The sequence below is a fragment of the Vigna unguiculata genome, chromosome 3 (assembly GCF_004118075.2).
Source record: "Vigna unguiculata cultivar IT97K-499-35 chromosome 3, ASM411807v1, whole genome shotgun sequence".
NCBI lineage: Eukaryota > Viridiplantae > Streptophyta > Magnoliopsida > Fabales > Fabaceae > Vigna > Vigna unguiculata.
The window spans coordinates 58,062,221-58,069,146 of NC_040281.1; positions in this window are offsets into that span (position 1 = coordinate 58,062,221).

A 6,926-nucleotide genomic window follows, 5' to 3' on the forward strand; every position below is an offset into this window, starting at 1 on the left:
CTAAATTAGTCATTTCCAAGAAAAATATTTAATTATTACTAAATATTTTATAAAAGAAACGCAATTTGAAAGAAGAATAACCTTTTAGTGAAATGAAATTTAATAAGCAATTTTCCCAGTGGTCCAGTTGAAATGAAATTTAAAAACTATAAGAAAGAGCGATCCTTGTACTTCAAAACACAAAAATAATGTCAGCAGTGCATGTTACATTAAAAACTTACTTGAGAATCTAAAAAATATGATATTAATGTTGTTTTCAGGCTCTTGAATGTATTGAAGATATTTAATAAAATTTTCAAACTTGCACTCTGCGACCTTTTCTCTACCCACTTGACCATAGTTAAGTTAAATAAGTAGCATGGGGCATTTTAGCAACTGTTACTATTATTTTAAAAAATTCTCTTAAAACACATTTGGTCAACAACATCCAATGATTGAGTAGTAGTTACGACTTACAGCATATTACTTTTACACACTCAAGCATGGAAAAATTGGTGCATGGGTTCAGAGAGTCCACTCAAGAAGAGCTACAAAGAAACAAAATGATTGTGACCTCCATTATCCTTCAAGCGTGAAACCTTTCCAACCATCACATGTGTCGATAATACATGTAGCTTAACTCGTTAATTACGACATAAACATCATTAATTAGCATGAAGATCCTAAAGATCAGTTTTGTTTCTGGCCTCTGAGTTTGATTATCTACCTACGAAACGTGTCTGCAAACTGCAACAAAACATGTCAAGATTGACATTTTATAACAATATTCATCATTCTGTGTGATTTTATGATTTCATCCTTTTATCACACATTTTTTTTTACATCTAACTCTGTTAGTTTTGTAGACTACAAGCACATCTTTTTGTCACTTACATATTATATTATAAAAGTGTTTGATGTAACATTCTAATATTTTAGACCTTTATAATAATTACAGATTAACATTTATAGGATAGAGATTAAGTCTTCATTTAGGTAAGTCCATATGTAAAAGTCAACTACATGACTTTTCTCTACAAATTCAGCAAACCTGACTTTGGTAAACTCTTTGAAACAATCAAAAGAAAGTTAATAAGAGTTTAGCCTTGGGATCTCATCCACCCGTAACAAACCTTAATTAGTGACGCGCAACATAAAAATATCAAAATCAAAATTCCATATGCAATATAAAAAACAAATTAGAAAATAGACCATTGGTGAACTCTTTGTTCTTTGACTAAAAATAATAAAATTATAACCTATGATTAAATTTATTAACCAATTGAAATCTAAAAATCTTCTACTATTTGATTTAACAAAAATAATATATTATAAAATATGTAAAACACTTAATTTAGGGAATAATCTTAATCAAGGTCAACTTAGAGCAAAACTAAATATGTTTCTCTTCAACCTTTGATGACGTGACGTATGACAATTAGAAAGTTTCATATACCTATTTTTGATGACATATTGTAATAAGGGAAGCCAAGGAAATTTTCTCTCATCATTCTCTCTTGTTGGTTAAAACCTATAAGGTCAAGGCTCAAACTTCCCCCTTCTTTGTCCTACCAACAAAATGAGATGTCAAAATAAACTCTAATCGGTGAGTGAACCTGTGAGCCAACTCAGCTCCCTAAAGGTTGGAGTCGGGTTGGATTAAAAAATAATCAGTTTTTTTCAAAGGTGGATTGAACTGAATTCAGCTCACTTAACCCGCGGATTAAACGGGTTCAAATCGGATTGAAAGTGAATTGACTTACTTAACACACTAACATTTTTTTACAAGTTTTTTTTTAAATGTTATAATTATTTAGTATTTCTAATTATATAGTATTTCTAATTATATAGGTTTAAAATTTCATATTTTTAAATGTTATAATGTTGCTCAGTAATATTTGAATAGTGTGAATGTTTAATTAATTTGTTTCTCATGTTATATAAGTTGATACTTTAATTTTTAACTATTATCTTTATAATAATATTTCAAGAATTAAGGAAACACTTTAATTTCACTATTATAAAAAGTAAATTAAGTCAATTCACTCTCATTGTAATGTAATAAATATATAAAATAAATTGCAAAAAAAAAAAAAACATTTGTAAGTGAGTCAACCCACTAATTCACCAACCTATAGTGAATTGGATCGGATTGCAAAATTCTGACTCATCAAAAAAGTGAGTCGGGTTAAACTGATCCTTTTTTAGCTTAACTCATGGTGAATCAACCGGTGTGAGCCGGATTGGCTCACTTTAACACCTTTACCTACAAAGGTATATACATATTTTAGAATCTCTTCCTCTGAAGTAACTATCTTATATTAAGTTATAATGTTGGTTCTTGATGTTTTTATGTTACACGTTTAATCATGTTATGATGACAAAGGAATTTTTCTTTTTAGTGTAACAAGATCAATTTTGGTGACCAAATAGGATTGGACGGTAGTTGATCTTGTTTTTTCTTTAGATTTCCATGGATATATAATATTTATAGGGTACATATTTACTATTTATTAAGCAATTTAAAACACAAATGAAATTTCAGTTTCAGATAACAAATTTAGTATATTTTCTTGGTTTGGAAATTTTATATACTCAAAAGGAAATGAAGTGTCATCAATAGAAATATGTCATTGAAATGTTGACACTATAACATTTTATGCCTGTAACAATACTTTTATTTGTATAGAAAAAGAAATTATATATTAGAAGACAACAATAAGGAAGAAGTTTGTTTATTATTAACATAGTATAAACCATTTTTTCAATTTTTAAACAACATTTTAAAATCATTATATAAGTGTACAGGAAATAATTTTTTAGTCTAATTTTATTTACAACAATTATAAATTCCTGCATATAAAAGTTGTTATCATATCTCTAAAGTTAAAAAAATTGTTCTCAAATGTCTAACATTAAAAATCATTATCATATTCAAAATTTGTTTATTAATTATATACTATACTTCTAGACAATAATAATATATTTATTTTAAGTACTATTATGTTTAATAATTTATTTTTAACAAACACCGTAATTAATATGACAAATGTCTCACATATATTTAATTATTATTTGTAATTAATTTTAAACTTAATTGAAAAAATTTAAGATATAATATAAAATTAATATCATAATATGTAATATGATAAATATAATAATAGAATTTAAAAATTATAAATAAAATAATTGTATCACTTAAGCATTTTCTTTTATATGTCGAGGTAAATAACTAAAAAATTGTAAAGTTATGTATCTTAAATCAATACAAATATCATTTAAAAAAAACGCCGATAAATAAAATATATCATTTAAAAATAATTATTAACTATATTTAAGCCATACGAATTCAAAAAAAAACATAAAATGTGAACATATTTAAATTGTTAACTAAATATAGTTCAAAATAAATTAGAAACAATTGGTAAATGAAGAAAAGTAGTATGTGAAGTTTCAGTGGATATTTGTTGAAGTTCCAAGGAACACCAATCTTTTGGTGATGTAAGAAACAACCAAGGTAGCTTTATCTATCCTTGAAGCAAAATACATTGCAGATCCTTTACTTCTTGTTAAGTAATGTTGATAGGTTAATTATTGCATAAACTGAAAATTAAGGTTGAGAAAACTCTTAGTTATTAGTTCACAACAACCATTAATTTAGTAAAAAAGAAAAAACATTAATTTGGTAAAAAATCTTGTGTCTCATTGAAGAAGCAATCATTTTTGGACAATGTTTCCTTCTTAAGAGTGCAATTATCGAGTATAGTTAGTATGTATTAATGGAGAATTTTGTGAATCTCATTACTTGTAATTAAAAACTTTATATAAATCTTCTTAACCTTCACATATTTACTAAATACATTTATACTCTCAAGGTAACTATAAGAATCATAGGTTTGATTTACGGTTAGAGGCATGTGACGAGTAGGTGTGGTCCAAGTTTATAAGATGTATTAAGAATGTAAAAGAATATTTGGTGGAAAGAAGAGTTTGTATTCGGATTTTACATGAGTGACAATGGTGGCAGAATGTCAACTAAGTTATTTGAGAGGAGAGGAAAAGATGATTAGGTTAGTATATTTTTCTTTGTCAAAAACACAGGTGACTTCGGTTAACTCATGTATTTTCTGTCTACCACAACACTATGTCTGAGACGAAAGAAAAAAAAAATTAGATTAAAATACTGATCCTAATTTTCGTTCAATTTTTCAATTAGGTATTTTTTTTTTGTTTAATTTTTATTTTAGTATTTGTTAATTTTGATCAATTTGATATTTTTTGCTAAAGTCATTTCAATAGTTAACAGTAGTGAATAATGATCGTTACGTGTCATTTCGTAGTTTTCTTAAATTTTTTTAATATTTTTTTATTTTAAAAAAATATTCACGTGTTAAGTCATTATCGTGGCTAGGGGTGTCAATTGGGTAGGTAGGATATGGGCAGTAGCTCCCCCGTATCTTACCGGATAAATATTCGCCCCGTACTCGTACTCATATATGTGCAAGTATTCGTTATGCGAGTACCTACACATTTTTTTAATATCCACGGGTACCTAGGATTATTTACAAAAGAAAATTTTAATATTTAACAATATATTTTAACCATAAATTCAACTAAAAATGCAATGCATAACATTCATATATTTCATACAAAGTACAAATAATTCATTTAAATAGTGTTGAATAACAGTTTACAAATAAATGAAGATATTTCAAAACCAATTAATAAAAAATAACTCATTCAAAATCAATATGTTAATGTTCTAATCACATTTTTTTTTAATTTAAATTAGAGTATAGATGTACGAGTATCCATGGGTACGCGTACGGATACCATGATACTCGTACCCACCCTGTTAACATTCGAGTATAAAAAATACATGTATCTGTTACCCGCAAGTATCCATTTACAATATTCATTTCCTTCCTTTTGCAGGTTTTATTCGCGGATACTCGCAGGTACGGATTTTTTTGACATCCCTAATTGTGGCACATGTTAGGGTCAGCTTTTTATATTCAATTTGATTTGTCCTTATATTTATTATTTTTGTTGAATTCAATCATTTCTAAATTTAATTTTTACATAAATTTTATATTGGTATTTTATTACATATTTTTAATTTAGAGTTAGAGTTAGTTTAAAATTAAAATAAAAATTTTTAAAGTGGGGGATAACACCACTGGTTTAAAATTTTAATAGGCTAAATATCAAATAAAGTAATATAATTGATTAATATAATATTATATATAATATTTTTATGTGATTTTTAATACTTGGTGTGATTTTTAACCTTTTAATAGTTTAAACAATAGTTTTATTACTTACTTTTAAAATTTTTGTTTTAATTTTAAACAAATTGTAACCCTAAACAAAAAATATTTAATAAGAATTTGAATTTTAATAAAAATATCAGTGTAACATTTATATAAAAATTCAATTTATTCTCATTTTGGAAAGGAACAAAATTGTTTGATTTAAAAAAAAAAATTGGTACCAAATTGGAAAAAGTAATGAACATTAAGACAAATTGAATATAAAAACTGTGATATATGACATAATACTAGCCTGGTATGTGAATATTTTTCACAATTAAAAAAAAAGTCATAAAAAATTATATGTGACAATCATTGTTCATCGTCGCTCAATTATTTAAAATGAGTTCGAAAAGAAAACGAAATTGATGAATATTATGACATAATTTAACAAACAATATTATGACCAAATTTAAAAAAACTGAACAAAAATTAAGACCAAATCAATATTTAAATCTTATAAAAACTATATATTTAAATTGCGACTTAATTAATTATATTATACACAAAATCATATTTACTTTTACAAGAATGTTATGATATGTATTTTGTTATCAGTAATATTTTTGTTATTCTCATTATTATTACCGGTGAAAACATATGCTACGCGCATGTGTTTTTTTTTTTGTGATAAAATAAACTAATGAATTATAATGATAGAAATAAATATAAATAAGTTTTATAATTTAGTTATAGATAGTTTTATTTATTGTGTAGATGACTTTTATTTAGTTGGTAGATATTGTTATTTATTTAATTTAGAAAAATAGTTAAATTTTAAATAAAAAATGGTTAAATTTGAAAACTTAGTTAAATTTAAATAATATTGTATCTTGAAGGATAAAAGTGAAGAAATAAAAAATAATACTAAAAAGAAGAATCATCTTTATACGTATTGATGATATATGATTCAAAGGATAATAAACAAAATTATCTTATTTTTCGGTCATTTTTACTTTATTATTTTTAACTTACTTAAACCATATCACTCTTTATTTTATTTTTTTCTATTTCATTCCTTCATTTGTCATCCCATCTTTCAAATGAAGCGTACATGTCAATTGTATTACAAAAGAAAATTATAAAATGAGTTAAGTTGAAATAAGTCCAACTTAAATTTTCATAATTCAATCCAACCAATTATCCAGCTAATTAAGGTAATCTATCATAACTTATATATTAAAGTAAAATTACGTAGGTATTTACTCTTTACAGGTTTGTGAAAGTAGGATTAAAATCTAACAAAATTTATAAACAACCTAAAAACAATCTTTTGGAGCAAATTAAATCCACACACATAGGGATGGCAACGGGGCGGGGCGGGGACGGGTTTCGCTATCCCATACCCATCCCCGCATAAAAAATTCATCTCCATCCTCATACCCAAACCCAACGGGTATCAAACTTTTTTCCCATCCCCATCCCCACCGGGTAACGGGTATAATCTCGTACCCATACCCGTACACGTGTTCTAACTACTTCAATATTAATTTTTATAAAAGAAAAAAAATTACGGTAAAGAAAACATAATATTATGAAATATTCAATATTAGGAGGATTTTCTTCGATGCCAAATACCTTAAAATAAATTATAATTGTTTACATTTTATATTAGAATACCAAATAAAATTTCAT